This window comes from Bacillus rossius, chromosome 15, assembly GCF_032445375.1.
Source record: "Bacillus rossius redtenbacheri isolate Brsri chromosome 15, Brsri_v3, whole genome shotgun sequence".
Taxonomy (NCBI): Eukaryota; Metazoa; Arthropoda; class Insecta; order Phasmatodea; family Bacillidae; genus Bacillus; species Bacillus rossius.
This window is the reverse complement of record NC_086342.1, coordinates 34,392,105-34,410,457: the sequence shown is the minus strand read 5'-3', so window position 1 is coordinate 34,410,457 and position 18,353 is coordinate 34,392,105. Positions and strand designations below refer to the sequence as shown.

The following is an 18,353-nucleotide window of genomic DNA, read 5'->3' as shown; positions in this document are numbered from 1 at the left end:
GGTTTTCGGGGTTACTTTGTGCCAGGCCTAGTTTGGATCAAAGCTACTTACAAATAACTTTGTTTTACCACGAAATCTTGTCACATCCACTATTATGGCTTCGGCCGACACTCCAAGCCGACGACCAATCCCTTCCCCCCCCCCCCCCCCCCCCCCCCTTCTTCGTTGCCTACCCCAACATGGCCGCATATGGCGCGATCATATAGACCTAAAAAGAAAGGCAGCATTCGCACGACTCATGACACTCTATCCAGTCATGAGCCGGCGACTAGGGAGCTCAGTAAAAATGGCTTAATAATATATAAAGCGTTAATTAAACCCATTATAACATATGCGGCACCAGTGTGGGCAACAGCAGCGGAGAGTCATCTGATAAAGTTTCAGCGAATTCAGAACAAGAGCATTCGTATTGCGCAATGACGCGCCTGTGTAATGCTCCGTCAGGGCTATGCACAGGGAGCTTAAACTCGAACTTCTGAAAGATTATTATGTCAGAACTGCACATAAATTCTATGACCGACCAGACTGGCCAATCAACGCCGCGTACAGATCCCCCGGACTGGAAAATTTCCTACGCGAGTAATACTTAACTTTATAATTATTTAACCTATAAATACTAAATAAACAAGTAGGCTGATATTATTCAGCAATGAAAGCCGTGCCATGCATGGAGGCCATGGAGGTAATAGTCTATGAAGTGGAAGCAGGCGTACTTTTCAAGGGTAATCAATGAAGCTTGTACCCGAAATAAAATCTTTGGACAGTGCATGCGCACGACGATTGTTTACATGTCCCGCCATATCGCGGGTGGCAAAAGAATAGCAGACAGCAATGTAATTTTTATGACGCTGCCATCGTCCGGGTTCTCGTGTTCGAGACCGGGCATGGATCCTAGCGGGAAAGCTGGCTCTTAATGAAAATGTGTCCGGGAGGGCGCCAGGCTAGCTCTGTGTCTAACCAAAAGTTGGGTCGGTGGGTGCGAATGCCCCTGTGTGCCCCGCGTAATGTTTAGTGCGGGGAGTTGTAACGGTTCGTTACTCACAAAAATAAAAAGATTTAAAGCGTCGATTTTCGTTGTTTTATTCTTTGAAGTTATAATGCACAAACGAATCCAATGTTTCATTCACTCGTTTCACACATACATCTGCCCGTCGAAAACTGCCCGCAGTTCGCTTGATGAGTTTTAATAATAAAAATAATAACGTCGATTAAGTCCTTCAGTAAGGAAACTATCCGAGAATATGTGCGGCCTCAAGCACGGCCGCACCTTGCAAAAAACAGCGAGCCGCCGAAACGCGGCCTCGCCTGGCAGCGATCGCCCGACGACTACTACTGAACTCATGACACGTCTCCTCCACTTAGGGAGTAGACGTCACATGACCTCACCGACCAATCACACGCACGCTTCATTCACGCTTACAGATACAAGCCAATCACAGAACAAGTTACAATACATGAAAAAACCTTTTACACTCAGAACTCTGGGCTTCCCCTGATTAGTCTCTTTTCAATTTCACATCGAAATCGGGGACTTCCATTCTCGTTCTCTCTCCCACACCTTGAGAGAGCAGTTATCACTCAGTTCCCATGCAGGGGGGTAATTACCGTCTTTATCTCGGTTGGCGGGGAAGCACTGTTCCTTTCTCACTCCCACTTACAGGCCTCTCATGCCTCTCTTTCTAACCATCACACAAGCCCAGACACAGTCCCGTGATTTATAATTATATTACAACACATTAATAAAATTTAAGAACGATAATTAAAATACGAATTACTTTACAAAATTAAACTTATTGAGAAAAACCTGAATAAGTAGGCCTAAACAGGTAAAAATCTAGAACAGCGACTTCTTTGTGAATAATTCCATAATAAATAGTACTGATTGAAAATGTCTAATAAAATAATAAATACCTTCTTAAAAACATAGCAAGTGAAAAATATCAACCCTAAAATATATAACAAACTGTAAAATATCATTAGAAAGACTTTTTAAGAAATATTTACATTCATGAAAATAGTTTAAAAGAAAAATTATTTAATTAGGAGGGCAGGGTTCTGCAACATTACAGAGTTTATACTTAAGTGGCTGGGTTAGGCCCTACACCGTAAAAAGGACCGGGTACGCATGTGGAGTTTAAGCAACGAAAAGGATTTGAATTAATGACTATAGTTACCAGTAGTGAATTTCAGTGGAGACAAAGGATGATGACTCCCCGTGAAACGCACGTCCGCCCCGGTCCGCGTGTCTCTCGGTACTGGCATTTGCCCTTGGCGCGAGGGGAGGCCTCAGCGTTCTCTCGCGCCAAAGTTTCTAAAGTTCTGTTATTCAGAAATTATTTCAATAACAAGAGATGAGTGTGGCTCTAAATTCATACATTAATTATTAATGATTAATCTAATTTGCAGAGACTCTCTAAGAATTAGGTTTAACAAGTTTACATAAATTAAGTTTAAATAATAAGAGTCACACCAGAGACTGTTCGTCACTTGTTGACTGCTCCAGTGGCAAGTTATACACTAAAAATGGGGAGGTCATATTTACGTTACACAATACTCTAATTAATTTAGGCTGGAGGCCACAAGGGAGACACTCACAAATGTATTAACGTAATTTCACACGTGAGTGACCCGGGCACTCCTGCGTCGCACTTCCCTTGGGCGGGTTTTTAAATAAATAGTGGCGTTACTATTAAATTGTGTCTGATTTCTAGTGAACTGGGGTTAAGGTGGCTGATTAATTAAGACACAGCCCTTGATTCTACCTTGTCCTCAGGGGCTCGCCTGACTCGGGTGCGTTCCGTTAGCGGGTTCGGATATGGCGGTTGCAGGTCGGGCTTTGGGGTGGCTTTCGGCCAGACGACGTCAATACTTCTTCATCTGGATCAGCCTCTTGTAGGTCAGGGTTAACATCTTGTACTGTCTTAAGCTTCTTGTAGAATTCATGAAATATTGGTGGAATAAAGCTGAGTAGAGCCATCAAATCTTTCTTTATCTCAGCTGAAATAGGAACAATTTCAGTGTATCGCTTGGTTACAGATGTGTTGCGAAGACTTGTGTTTCCCTTGCAGAGGAAGCTCAGCTCTTTGAAATACCCTTCTTCAAGTGAGGATTGTTGTTTTGGAAATGAAGGAAGTAGATATACTTTTTGTACTTATTTATTAACCACCTTCATACACAACAAAATACAACATTGCTGCATCCTACATAGATATACATTTTTATCATACTAGAGACTGCAAAACATTTTTACAAAAAAAATTGTCAGTTGTACCAACATTAATACAAAACAATTCTCAACACATATTAAATTTCCCATCACAACACTTCCCCTTGTTGTGTTGGTTTGTACAATCATGATAAATACATCAATCCCAATTTTTGGGTCATAACCTTGGTCTTCACACCATTTAGTACCTTAGTAAATAGATCTGCCAAGTTTTGGTTTGTGGGTACGTAATGGAATTTGACAACATTTTCTTTTACACATTCTCGGACATAGTGGAACTTTATGTCAATATGATTTGCCTTTTCAGACATTATTTGGTTTGATGCCTGGCTGATAGCACCCTGGTTATCACACTGTACAAGACATGGGGTACTGATATACTTCGATTGACTAAGCTCAAACAACAAATTCCTTATCCATGCTACTTCTTTTGTTACTTCAGCCATGACAACAAATTCGGCTTCAACAGTGGACTGTGCAACTGCACTTTGCTTCATGGAATGCCATGAAACTTCAGTCCCCGCCAAAATAACAACATAACCAGTATAGGATTTTCTATCAACTTTATCATTACCAAAGTCTGCATCACAATATACTTATATTTCTATTGGATTGCCTGTTTTGTAATAACACAACTTAAGGTCAATGGTTTTCTTTAAATACCTAAGTATGCTGTATATCACACCAATGACTCATTTTAGGTTCATTACATTTACGAGAAAGCTTGTTTACAGCAAATGTGATATCTGGCCTCGTGCTCCCAGAGAGATACAATAAAGAGCCAACTGCTTGTCTGTAGATGTTCTCACTGAACCATACATCTTGCCCTGGGACACTGCCTGACCTACTTATCTCTAGCGGCGTGAATAAGCCTTTTGCATTCCCCATTCCAAACTGTTCTAACACTTGTGTTATGTAATGGCTCTGATCCAGTGCAATGATGTCACCATTAAGCTTGGTAACCCTAATAGAGAGAAACTGTGAGTCACTTGAATTACTACTCTGACTTGGCTCCTCGAGTCGTAGTGTAAAATGGTTTTGCTGTATTCAATAATAAACCACGTTGGTGAACACTCTGAGTTATTACTACACAATACTGTGAATTATACCCTGAATAAATATGAATATTTACATGTACTGCTGTGTTACGAGTAGGTATTTGCATAGATCTACTCCTTAGTATGGTCCCACTGTCCAGTAGAGACTCTTTGATTTTTAGAATTGTTTCTGGGCGCCACTCTTATGTAAACCTTAATTTTGTTATCAAGATAGAACAAGTGTAGTGGAATACATACGAGAAAAAAAAATATAACACTTCAGATCTAATATTGGTACAAAAGTGAAAACATGTAGGTTTAGGGTCGTTGACAACATATACACAGTGAAATAATAATAGAATAAAAATAGTATTAAACAAATAATCTTTAATAAGACAAATATATAGATAGTTATTGGTTTGGCCAGTGGTATACTCTTATGTTTCTCAAATAAACAGGAGATATGTTGCACACATGACAAATATAACAAAAGCTCATTTATTTAATTTATTATGTCCCTTGCTCTCACTCTTAGATCGAAGATAGTGTATCAAAATAAAGTTTATTATCATTGTCATTCAATTTAAAATAGTGTACCTCGGCTGAATTCAGTGTGTAGGGAAGGTAGAACATCATGAGAACTCCGTCTCATTTCACCTCTAGGTTAGAACTCGGAATATGTAAAACAGATTAGTAATTGGCTTAAAATTGTTTGTCTCTGCAAGGCTTTACTTAGTTCGACACAAAAATCAATGTTTATATACGTGTTTGGCAGAATCAAATTACGTTTTTAGCAGAAAAACAGTCTTTTCAATGTATCATTATGAGTTGGTTTTACTCACGTTAATTTCACACCTAAATACACATCATGTAGGATGTGCCCTATATAAATTACATATAATTATGTTTAGACGGCGATTAAAAACATCCCTTCAACTGGATGATCTATTTAGCTCATTGAATTATCGGATTTTCAAGGGGATTGCAACCCAGGCTGTATAGCCAACGCCGTAGTCATTCCAAACTTTTTCCTAACTTTCTTAAAGACGCTTAACTTAAAGCAACTCGGCCTCCCATTGGTCGAGACACAAATATCGTTGACGTAATTAACACATCAAAACAAAATACAGACATTCAACAATACATCTTAAAATACTAAAATGTCTCAAATTCAAAACGTTAATTTTGAACAATGAAAATTCTCTTATACAAATTACGTGCAAAAAGTTCAATTTGCCATTTAAGTCATTAGTTCCCTAGAGGGGTCTTGTCAATTGAGGCTTCAATGTCACTCGGGCTACGCCATAGAGTGTAGCACTCGTAGATACGTCCAATAACCAACAATAGAGCATAAACATGAAAACGTAAACCAATAATAATAATAATAATATAAAATGTTATTTAAAATAAAAACAATACACTTTCTGTGTGTGGGACAGTCATGTAACAGCACAGAATCGCTGCCCTTGATAAGCATAGTGTGTTGCAGTTTTCTAATTTTGAACAAGGTACGGTATGCTTTTCAGTTGGAAACTCGCTGCTCGGGTTAAATAAAAAAAGTTTGTTGCCAGGCAACGACTCGCGCGACACCACAAAACGACGAAAAGAAGGAGGGATAAAAAAAACTTTGGCGTGAGAAAGGACACCTGTCCCGCACCCCTCCGTCACAGAGTTCAGACCTGCGCTGGCCGTCGGTGCATTTTCGTGGGAAAACTTGCAATCTTGTTGAAGTTCTTGTAGTCGTCAGTCCTGGAACCAAGTCGGATACAGTGGCCCTCGGAGGGCAATACTCACGGTATGTATACGTCGCAATCACAAGGGAAATGTGATGAAATGTAAATGTTGCATAACAATGGGACTTTATCCAGGTCATCACTGTAGCAGTGGATCAGCCTCCATCTGCGGCGTTGACAGCACCCTGAGGAAGACGAACCCGGGATCGGCATCACCGGTTGGCGACTCTCCTGCCCCTGCCTGTTGACCCATTCCGGCACAGAACATCAGCTGACGTCATTGGCGCGCGGCGGTGGCGGAGCAGACGTGATCACCATCACCTGCTCCTGCTGGGGCGGCCGTCTAGGAGCGGCGAATCCTGCCGCCCTGGTCCCGGACCAGTGCGTGACGCGGCGGAGCCCCGCGGCGTCAGCACATCATTGCGGCACACGTCATTGTTAGGTACACTTCCGAAGGAATTCGCGTCTATGTTCACCCCTATTGCCGAGTGTAATCACTGCACTCTCATAACTTAAATCTCTCTGTTCGTAAACAAAGTCTATCACTTATAACATGTGTGATCGTGCACTTGTAAGCACGAGTGTCTGCAGGCCTATCAACTTCAGTGCTTAACATTAATATACCACTAGCCAACCAAATATATTAAGAATAATAATATACTGTAACAATACAAATCTTAAATTATTTAAATAGCTCTCAGCTTTTGAATTAATAACATCAATAATAAATTAGCCTAATAAACAATAAGCTCCTAAAGCATTAATAACATATTCATAATTGTTTGCAAATTATTACAACTTTGCATTAAATTAACTTGTAGGTTAACATCTCATATTATTAGAGTGTGAAATTACATTTGTTCAATCGCATGCAGCCTAATATTCATATTGCTGCCTATGTGTTTCACAATTCATTTAACATATCAACTTCATGCATCTTGTGCATCTACATTTCCTCAACAATTCACAAAATTTTACAATTTACAATATCATCTCATAACATTTACATTACATATATTTACATTGTCCTAGGCTATTATGTTTGCCTATTATTTTACTAGGATTTTAATGCATTATTTAAGCAAAATGTTTTTAGCTAAACAAAGTATTTTTAGCTAGGTGACAAGGCTGTATACAAGAAATCACACTACATGTTTCTTTACTTGTCTAGTTTTCCACCTCTTTTATTACTGCGGCAGGCGAATTCTCTTGTCCTTTTTTCTTTCTTCATCTTCCTTTTCTGTCGTCTCGCCGAGTGTGTTACTTCAACTCTTTTATCTTTCCTGGCGGCTTCTGATTTCACTCTGCGATTATCAGAGCTGATCAGCTGTTCAGTGATCTTTCATTTCACTCTCATTCTCATCGTGTTTTATCAACCCGCAGCGGGCTTCGCTGGGTTGGAAATCACGGTCATCTCTCATAAATATTTTCCTTATAGGAACTGAGCCTTGTAAAGTGTCTGAGGCCCCTGGCCTCGGTGCAAAATAGGGGAAGCCTAAGTTCCACATAGAGTTGAGGACCTACCCGAACACGCCCGAAGACTTCACCTTCGGCCAACTTCGGGATTTTTTTTTTTTTTTTAACAAAACGCGCGGGAATTATGGTGATAGAGTTAAAAGGTAATATGGCACAGAAAAGCGGTGGAATTGAAAATTTGTTCACAGAATGTTTGGAAAATCAAACGGATTATTTAGTTGGTTATGTGGACACAGAAGGTGAATTTGAAACTTTTAAAGACGGATTGTTACAATTAGGTTACTCGTTTTGTGTGCGGTAAAGTGTCAACAATGCCACAGCAGGTAACGTTAATTTTCACTAACACTATATTAGTAAAAAAAGAATGTTTGTATGTATTTCTTTTGTATGGATTCTCTCGGAATGGCCCTGTCGCACCTCTAATTTTTTTTCCTAATTCGATCTTTTTACTTCGTTTTGTAGTGATTTTCAATCATTTTTTCCTAACAGTCTCCAAAGCAACATCTATTTGGTTAGGATTGGATTTCTTTACATTTATCATAGCTCAAAATTTTTTTTCATAAGTTAATTTGTAATCATGTAATTACTGTCTTTTTTTGTTTGAGGTGCAGCAGTGGGGTACACACGCAGAGGGGCATGTATAATGATCAGTGTGTGAGTTTGGCTGTAAACTGTTATAGCGAAGCATGGGCCACCAGCTAGTTTTAAATATAATTTATTGGAAAGGGGTTAGGGCATATCATATGAAGAGTGTTTACCGTGATGTACGTTCAAAAAATTATTGTTCACATTTCATTGCCTATTTGTAGTATTATAACATATTAAAATTTATATAATAATATTTTATACGCACCGTGAATACTATGCAAAATAAAATTCTTGGGGAGAAGAAGAACATAATACAAATGAGATAATGATTACAACATGAAATTAACACACTAGTTGACTTGGAAAATCAACAGTAATTTAAGTTTAAAAATAATAGATATAACTTTTATTATAATTAGTCATGGTGGTTCAACAGTAACATGTTGATCTTGTACTTGGGAGGATCTGAGGTGAGATGATCCCTGTTTGATAATTATGAGTTTGGTTTCTCAAAATTACTGCAAGAAAATATGGTACGATTGTGGCCAATTCATTCTGTAAATTCTTTGACTTGAATTTTAAATGAATCTTAAATGATTTTAAACAAGTTTATACTGTATCTTTCAAAAGTGCATGTTGAATTTATTCTATACCTTCTTTCTTATTTTACAGATCCTAAGAAGCTATACTTTCAATATCAGCAGGGAAAGTTAATTAATAGCCCAAATATTGATTTCTTTGGTTTACCATTCACCATAGAAAAATTTGTCTACTTGGAGTGTGGTCAAGGCCATAATTATCAGCAGTCTAAAGAGACTGTTTATCCACTGGTAAGTTGTATAACTATGTGCGTATGAAGCTGCTTTTTTGTTCAGCAAATATTCTATTATTTAAAGTGCATTCCAGTTAGTCTGAGTACTTTACGTCTTGGTTTTTTTTTTTTTTTTTTTCAGTGAATAAGCTTCTAAAATATAAAACTGACAGATGTATAAAATCACTATCTTCCGGTTTTATCGTTAGCAGTTAAATAATAAGTTGGAATGCATTTTATATGTTACCTACTTTTAAATTCTTTACTTTTCTTTATGGGACTGATACATTGTTATCATTTTTCAAGGGGAGGATATCTAACAAAGTTGTACAACTCATTGTCACCATGACTGTAACATCATTCACCCATCACCTATTTACATCAGAAATAGTATTTTGTTAAGTTTAAATTGATAAATTTGCTTCTTGTAATTTGTTTTTTTTTTTTAGGCTGATCATCCACTCTTGAAGAAAAAATTTTTTTTTATTCAAAATTCAAAAATAATTGGATGTCAAGCAAGAATGACAGTATGATGTATAAGGGTTTATCCAGATTTTACCTCGCCAAATTTGAAGAGGAAAAAGTGTGCTGTAAGTTCAATACCTGAGACAGATACTTATTTCCTAATACCTTTTTCGTGGTTTCAAAATGACAAGACAGTGGAGAGATTATTTTAAAAAATCATACATTGTTCAAGTGGTTTGTATTTTTACTGTCACAGGCAGCAGATACTATGTCAACAGGTTCACATGTAGAACTTTATTTAAATTACATTCTTTTGTGCAAAGAATATTTAATGAAGGAATTTTACATTTGCAATTGACAGATGATGTAAGACATCAGAAATATGTATCTATATCACAGCTATCTTTGCAGAAAACTCAGCTTATCTGTAAAATTAAATCATATATTACGTTGTGTAATTGTCTATGAGAAAATTAGTAGAAATTTGAAGGAGTTATCCTTTGTCTGATGTTTTAGGTTGGTATCACTTGGGGATACTGATTAGAAAAGTATGCATCCATTTCGCATACAAATCCAATCTATTAGTGGTGTTGAATTTAATTAGGTTTTATTCCTATATTTTGTTGTTGAGAGGGAATGCTAATCTGCTATGAAATGATAACAAGCAATTTGTTGAAGACATATATTCGAAGTTTTATTGTGAAGAGGACCCTATACAGAAAATTTGTAAATTTCACTATACGATGCACACGATTTTCGAAGTTTGTTGTTGTGTATTGGTTGACGATGATGAGTCTTGATGTAGGCTGACCTGAAAAACACTGTGTAGAACTCTGCAAGATAACGCGCTCTTGCAGTGAGTGTCCACAGGCCTGATATAAATAAACTTCAAGCTACTACATTCTCCAAGCAAAAGAAAAAAAATCAAGAAATATATAAATTTTTAAAGTATTAAACCAGCATTAAAGAAAAGAGAAAACTGACAAATACTGCTCAGGAGAGCAGTTGCAAGCTATCCTGAAAAACACATGTTTTGTTTACCATTGATATGATAGCATGCTGCTATTTTGCGGGAAGCCTAAGTTCCACATAGAGTTGAGGACCTACCCAAACGCGCCCGAAGACTTCACCTTCGGCTAAAATCGGGATTTTGTTTTTAAATTCATAACAGCACGGCCATGTTGGTGGATATCAAAAACACTTAATAATAATAATAATAATCGTGAGGTTAAGTGTTTAATTCATAGAAAGAAAGTGTATATTTAGTAATCATCTTAAGATTATTATTCATTGTTATGTCACAAGTATTTGTTATGTTCAGGATCTTTCAACGCACTAAATTAAAACAGCAAGCATCATGTTGTGGTAGCTGGACTCCCTAGTGCTGTAGGCGCGTAATGTCGGCACGGTCCGGTCACACGCGGCGCACATTCGGCACGGCCCGTCACGGCTCGGACGTGTTATCTCTGTTACAAAAACATATGTGTGTATCGCTTTCTCATCGCTCCCCAGGCCACAACGCTTTGGGTTTCACTCGTCCTTATCATGACACCTTAGGCCCATATAATTTTTTCACTATATAACGAGAAATGTAAAACCGATGGTGTGACTTATATTAGCAACCCAAAAACAGCAATGTAATCAACCCATATGAATGCAATGCACACGTTACCAGTAGTCTGAATTTCACCTCGACAGATATTTTATCCAATAATCATCTGTCTCCAAATGTTGTTAGCTGAAAAAAAAGGTTAAATATGGATATGAGTCGGTATCAAGGAATGTGTAATAAAATAAATATGTTACGCGCAAATAAATTTAGCAAATGAAGTTTACTGCAGGGGGAAAAAACGTATTTTTAATATACATTGGTATTTTTCGTATGTTTCACGCATGTGCACACATATTCGATGAATTTACGTTACAAAGAACAATGTTTGTTTATTAAGTAAAGTATAATTTGGAAATTCGTCGTCCAAGTTTTTTACTGTTTATTAAAAGCATTGTGTGTGTAGACAAAGTTTGAGATTGGAACACAAACAACGTAAGAAAGTATTTTTTACAAATTAGAAATATCTATGTTTTTGTTTTTTATCATCGCGATTTTTCACGTTTTTTTATTATCTTAAAAGAGTTAATATAATAAAGCCGCTCTAATGAGATTTAATTGTTTCTTGGTTAACAAAAACTGTTAATTATCAAATATTGTTAATTGTATATATTCTATTTATTATTATTTACTGGACGTCATACTGTACGCGTACGCAATACGACTCGATTCGTTGCATTTTATGCGGTATCAGATATAACGAGTAACGATACGATAGTAACGAGTACTGATTGTTATAGTAACGAATACATACGGGTACGCTTATTTTCGTTACTTTTACACCTCTACTCGTAACACGCGCTGCGAGTTGGTCACGTAGCAATGTTTTCATGCTGAACGCTACACGTACTGACCTGCGCGCGCATCGCCTGCCCCTCCGCCGCCTTGCCACTTCACCCCCGCGCAGCCAGCTATCAGAACGTTTGGTCCGGACAGTACCTCAGGATCAAGTGAAAAACTTGGATACGTGATACGGAATTTTAACTAGCTTTCAGATTTGCGTTAATTAAAGGATATTTATCATCATTCCTTCATTTTTTTCTCTACAGGTTTTTAAGTTTAGCATAGGTTGTTCACGTAAATTTTCCGTATCACGTGTCCAAATTTATCCCTTGGTTTTGTGGTACAAGATGCTTGCTGTTTTAATTTGTTACGTCGAAAGAGTATGGACATAACTAATACTAGAACATCACAATACAAACAAATTATCTCAGGTGTTGTGAAATTATTTCTTTCATATATGTTTTACATTCATATATTATTGTAATATCACAAGTTATTTATGCCCATGTTCTTTCAATGTACCAAATCAAAACATCAAGCAACATTTACCACAGGAACAATGTATACAAGATCATGCTATCTGGATCAAGGGATGAATTTGAATACGTTATACAGAACTGTGGTTAGGCCCGCGAGAATCGCGGGCTATGTTTAAAATGGATGTGTAGTATTCCTAATAAGGATCTTTTCGTGCACTAAAGTAAATGAAATATAGAGAAGAAAAATTAAAGTCCTGAAGTCAATACAACCACAAGCGAATGGAAAAAAAAACAAAGTCCGAAAAGGATGCATATTTATATGTATTTAATATATAAGGAAATATATTATACATATTAAATAATAATATAATATATAATAATATTTATATAGAATAGTTATATGTATGTTTGTATGTACAACCACAAACAAATAGAATTAAAAAATCTAAGTCCGAAATAACAACAACCACGAACGAATGGAATAAAAAAAACAAAGTCCGAAATGACAACAACCACGAACGAAATGTGATAAAAAATAAACAAAGTCCGAAAATGTGAACAACCACGAACGATGTTGAGAAAGGGGGAAAGGAAGGATGTTGGAAAGGAAGAAGATTGAAGGAGATGAAAGAATGAGAAGGTTTTATTCGGTGTCGTATATAAATGAAATATACCCACCTTTGAAGTTAGAAGAAAGTGCAGCGCTCCCAGGAACACCTCCACATGTTGGATCCAGCACACAGAGGCGTAGTCCAGCAGAGTCTTGAAGAAGGTCACCGAAGAGGTCGTGTTTTAGTAGAAGTTTAAGCTGAGAAATGATACAGCAGCAGGAAAAGAAGTGTGAATTGCAATGGCATGTTTTTGAAGAAAGGAAAGGAATATTTTTTAATGTTAATACTTGGGTTAGGAAATAAAGGAAACTTTTTAGGAAGTAGGTAAATTAGGAGAGCACTTCAGGATACACGACATTGCGTGTGAAGTGTCTGCCACGGTGCACAGGCTGCAAGGCAATTTCAGAAGGAAGTTTAGCAAGCACAGAAATAGCATCGAAGCACTTGGCTCTCGACAAAGCCACATAAAGTTGGCCATGACTGAAGACTGGATGAGGAAGGTAGAGGCCAACCCGCTCGAATGTCTGTCCTTGGCTTTTGTTGATGGTCATAGCAAAAGCCAACCGAATAGGAAACTGCATGCGAGAGAAGATGAAAAGAAAATCTGCAGCAGAAGATGTAAGCTTTAAGCGTGGAATATAGGCTCTTTCACCTTTGAAGGATCCATTTATAATTTTTGCATCAATGACATAGTTCGACATGCGAACAACGATGCACCTTGTCCCATTGCAAAGACCATGTTTGGGATCTAGATTTTGGATAAGCATGATGCATGTTCCAACAGCAAGGGACAAAGAGTGAGGAGGAAGGGAAGCAAGTGTGAGTGTGTTTAACAACTCGACAGGCACATTCATCCCTCCTGCTGTCTCCTCCAGCCTGTCGAAGTTCTTGTATGTACGTGATTCCGTACTTAATCGGGACACCATCTGTTTGTTGATGACATCAACATCCTCATTTTTCGGACACAGTATCGCCTGGCTGCTGACGACCTGCAATCATACGTACAACAATGATAGTAACACAGCATAAAGCTGACACATGCCATGTATATTGGAAAGGAAGATGCGCAGACGTACCTCTTCGGTGAGACCTTCGGTACCGAACACAACCGAACAGATGTCCGCATCGTCCTGTAGCACCATCGTACTCGGGATCTCGATGAAGTCTTCGGGCAGATCTGCGATGAGTGGTGTTAGCCCGTCTCCCACTCGCATGAGGAAGTCTTGGAACTCCTCCTGGCCTTGGTCTGCCCTCATGTTGACTCTCAGGCTGAACTGTCTGAAGGAAGGCCACAAAGGAGAGTTCTTGATGCAGGCATTGACCTGATCGGCCCGACCACCGTGCTGAACCACAGGCAGGACCTGCCTGAAGTCTCCTCCGAGCAGCAGAACTTTGCCACCAAACTTGGTGCGGTCATTGTTGGTGATGTCTCTTAGCAATGCATCCACTTGGTGAAGTGTATGCTTAGGTGCCATAGGAGCCTCGTCCCAGATGATGAGACTGCAGGCTCGAAGAAGCTCAGCTTCTTTAGACTGATGAGAAATGTTACAAACTGAGTCATCGGTTAAGGGCATACTAAATTTGAAAAGAGAGTGAGAAGTGGTACCCCCTGTAAGTAGGATGGAAGCGATTCCAGTCCAGGCAACAGGACAAACGACCTTGCCTTGAGCCCGAAGGCTATGTATGAGACAGTTGTAGAGGAACGTCTTCCCAGAACCTCCAGGACCATCCAAGAAATAAGCTCTGCAGCGAGGTTCTTCGCAAGATTCAGACTCAAAAACAGCAGCCATGATGTGTTCGTAAACAGCTCGCTGATCCACATTGAGAAGGGACGACATGTGCTCCGCTTCCGTTCTCTCCACATCTACATCAAATTGCGGCATGTCGTGAACACGTCCCACATCGGGCGAAGGAAGGCCATAGTCGGCCAGACTTTTGTTGAAGTAGGAAAGCCGTGAGCCAATGTGTAGAAGTGCTCGATTTTCACAGGCCACTTCATCTTCAGAAGTGTCATCGAGCAAGTGTTGCCTGAGCCGAGCATACAAATGCAGAGGTTCCGACAGGTTGCAGTGAAATAGAATGTGGGCAAAGAATACCCGTAGGCGCGAAGGAACACACCAAGTCGCCGCTTCGAATAACGTCAGCTCGTAGATGTCGTCCCTGTCGAGAAGAAGAAGAGCTTGGCATGCATCTTTATAGGAAGGATGCTCGAACCCACCCACAGTGCGTATGTTTTGGAAGGATGTAACACCCTTGACATTATGAAGAAGAATTCTAAGGCACATGAGTTCCTCATCCTTCTGGGGCTTCACCTGGTACAACCTAGAGATTGTGTTGAAGCCTCCCTTGTCTCGTGGCTTCCAAACTCTCTCTTTCTCCATCCAGCGGAAGTGCTGCGGGAAGTCGACATACGTTAGTTGAAGAGGACATGGCGTAGACCCACAGTCGCCGTCCACAGCATGATGAATAAGTTTGTGCTGCAAATTGTAATGGAAGTATGCAGTCAAGTGAGTGTTTTTCTGCTGTGCACTCTCCAAAGCAGCATTCACATTGTCATTTTGAATGTAGACAGGCTGCATGCCTTCAAGGTGAAGTCCAAGCCTCACGACGACAATGTTTTTATCGGCCATTTTGAATGAAAGCAAACGCCAACACGCTTCTGGTGAACTGACGTAGCGACAGTCAATGAAGGACTGCACCTCATCCCTCACAATATCATTGACTTGCAATATAGCCGAATCGTGACCCTTGTGGATGTACTTGTACAGATATTTTGTGGCCTGCATGGAAGAGCAGATCTCCACATTGATGTGGCACTGGTATTTGAGAAGCAGGTACGGGTTGTACGGAACAATGTGCCTGTTGTCATACTGGTTCGTACCAATAGTCACAGTACAACCATTGTCTGGCCTTCGATACTGCACAAAGCCTTTGAAGTTCAGGAGAGTTTCAGCCCTGAAAGCCTTCGGAAAGTTGAAGCGGCATTTTCCTTCTCTGTAGCAGGAGGCATCCTTGCCACACTTGACATGTACCATGTGACTCTTGACCAATTCATGAAGTTGAGGCGAAACATCGAAATTAGGAATTTGTGCACATACAGCAGCGTTGTTGACAGCTGAGCTCTGTTGACGGGACGGGCGCACAGTGGTTAGGCCCGCGAGAATCGCGGGCTATGTTTAAAATGGATGTGTAGCAGGAGGCATCCTTGCCACACTTGACATGTACCATGTGACTCTTGACCAATTCGTTTGTGGTTGTATTGACTTCAGGACTTTAATTTTTTACAACAAATTATTATTCTTCTCTACATTTAATTTACTTTAGTGCACGAAAAGATCCTTATTAGGAATACTACACATCCATTTTAAACATAGCCCGCGATTCTCGCGGGCCTAACCACTGTGCGCCCGTCCCGTCAACAGAGCTCAGCTGTCAACAACGCTGCTGTATGTGCACAAATTCCTAATTTCGAAGTTTCGCCTCAACTTCATGAATTGGTCAAGAGTCACATGGTACATGTCAAGTGTGGCAAGGATGCCTCCTGCTACACATCCATTTTAAACATAGCCCGCGATTCTCGCGGGCCTAACCACTGTGCGCCCGTCCCGTCAACAGAGCTCAGGTGTCAACAACGCCGCGTCTAACCATGCGCTATGCTGCCATAGTAGCTCACGCGACATGCACACAATGCCAACGGCCTAGAGCAATGGATCTACTGACAGGCCCATTACCTTGGCGGAGCACCTGCCAGTGACCACCACTGGACAAAACACCACCGAGGACCGACATGAAACACGAACAATGGGAAGTAAATTGGGATCAGATATGGAAAGGAAAAATAGAGACGGGATTAGCCATGCCACTACAACCTATGCCAACAACCACGGCAACCGATACGTCTCCGCATCTTCCTTTCCAATATACATGGCATGTGTCAGCTTTATGCTGTGTTACTATCATTGTTGTACGTATGATTGCAGGTCGTCAGCAGCCGGGCGATACTGTGTCCGAAAAATGAGGATGTTGATGTCATCAACAAACAGATGGTGTCCCGATTAAGTACGGAATCACGTACATACAAGAGCTTCGACAGGCTGGAGGAGACAGCAGGAGGGATGAATGTGCCTGTCGAGTTGTTAAACACACTCACACTTGCTTCCCTTCCTCCTCACTCTTTGACCCTTGCTGTTGGAACATGCATCATGCTTATCCGAAATCTAGATCCCAAACATGGTTTTTTTAATTTATATTTGGAAAGGGCCTAGCCCCTGCATCTTTTGAGTTGGGTTGGGTTGGGTTATGTTAGGTTAGGTAAGTTTAGGTTAGGTAAGGTAAGGTTAGGTAAGGTAAGGTAAGTTAGGTTATGTTGGGCACGACATTTTCAACTATTTCAGTCGCAAATTTATTATGTAAGGTTAGGTTATGAACGACATTTTTAACTATTCGTTTGTGGTTGTACATACAAACATACATATTACTATTGTATATAAATATAATTATATATTATATTATTAAATATGTATAATATATTTCCTTATATAAAAATATATATAAATATGCATCCTTTTCGGACTTTGTTTTTTTCCATTCGTTTGTGGTTGAATTGACTTCAGGACTTTAATTTTTCTTCTATACATTTCATTTGCTTTAGTGCACGAAAAGATCCTTATTAGGAATACTACACATCCATTTTAAACATATCCCGCGATTCTCGCGGGCCTAACCACTGTGCGCCCGTCCCGTCAACAGAGCTCAGCTGTCAACAACGCTGCGTCTAACCATGCGCTATGCTGCCATACGTAGCTCACGCGACATTCACACAATGCCAATGGCCTAGAGCAATGGATCTACTGACAGGCCCATTACCTTGGCGGAGCACCTGCCAGTGACCACCACTGGACAAAACACCACCGAGGACCAACATGAAACACGAACAATGGGAAGTAAATTGGGATCAGATATGGAAAGGAAAAATAGAGACGGGATTAGCCATGCCACTACAACCTATGCCAACAACCACGGCAACCGATACGAAACCGCAACCGTGCCCTGAGTGTGGACACTCAACCCGCACCACCACCGCGGCCGAAGGCGGGATAATCACCCGACCCGACGCCACACTTGCATGCACGACACGGACAGCGAACTACATGTCAAAATTCCCGGAGTTTAGCGGAGCACCACACGAAGACCCCCTAGCATACACACATCAATGCGAAGTGAGCCTGGCGCGCTGCGGGATAACCATCGACGAGTGGCCTGAGAGGACCAGCGAACGGTTGTGGTGACCCGCCCACTCATGGTGGCAACTATGGGGACGGGCCGACATGGAATGGCCAGAGTTCACCGAGGCCCTCAACCACTGTTTCAATGCCGGATCTACGCTGGTACAATGCACCTCACAATTTTACAGTAGCACGCAGCGAGAAGGGGAACCAGTTGAAAGTTTCATAGCCCACAAGCTACAGCTATTCCGCCGGATATCGCCACTCGTAGAACCGACCAGGGCACTGCCCACGATCACACTACTACTCA

At 40.1% G+C, this 18,353-nt stretch overlaps 1 long non-coding RNA gene across 1 annotated transcript; it reads left to right on the top strand.

The window, feature by feature from the left end:
• The first annotated feature begins 147 nt into the window (after positions 1-147).
• LOC134539377 (uncharacterized) lies at positions 148-17,321 on the top strand. The gene is made up of 4 exons (XR_010076304.1): positions 148-6,438; positions 8,733-8,890; positions 9,321-9,461; positions 16,799-17,321. It is a non-coding gene; the product is annotated as an uncharacterized LOC134539377 (long non-coding RNA).
• The last annotated feature ends 1,032 nt before the right edge of the window (positions 17,322-18,353 follow it).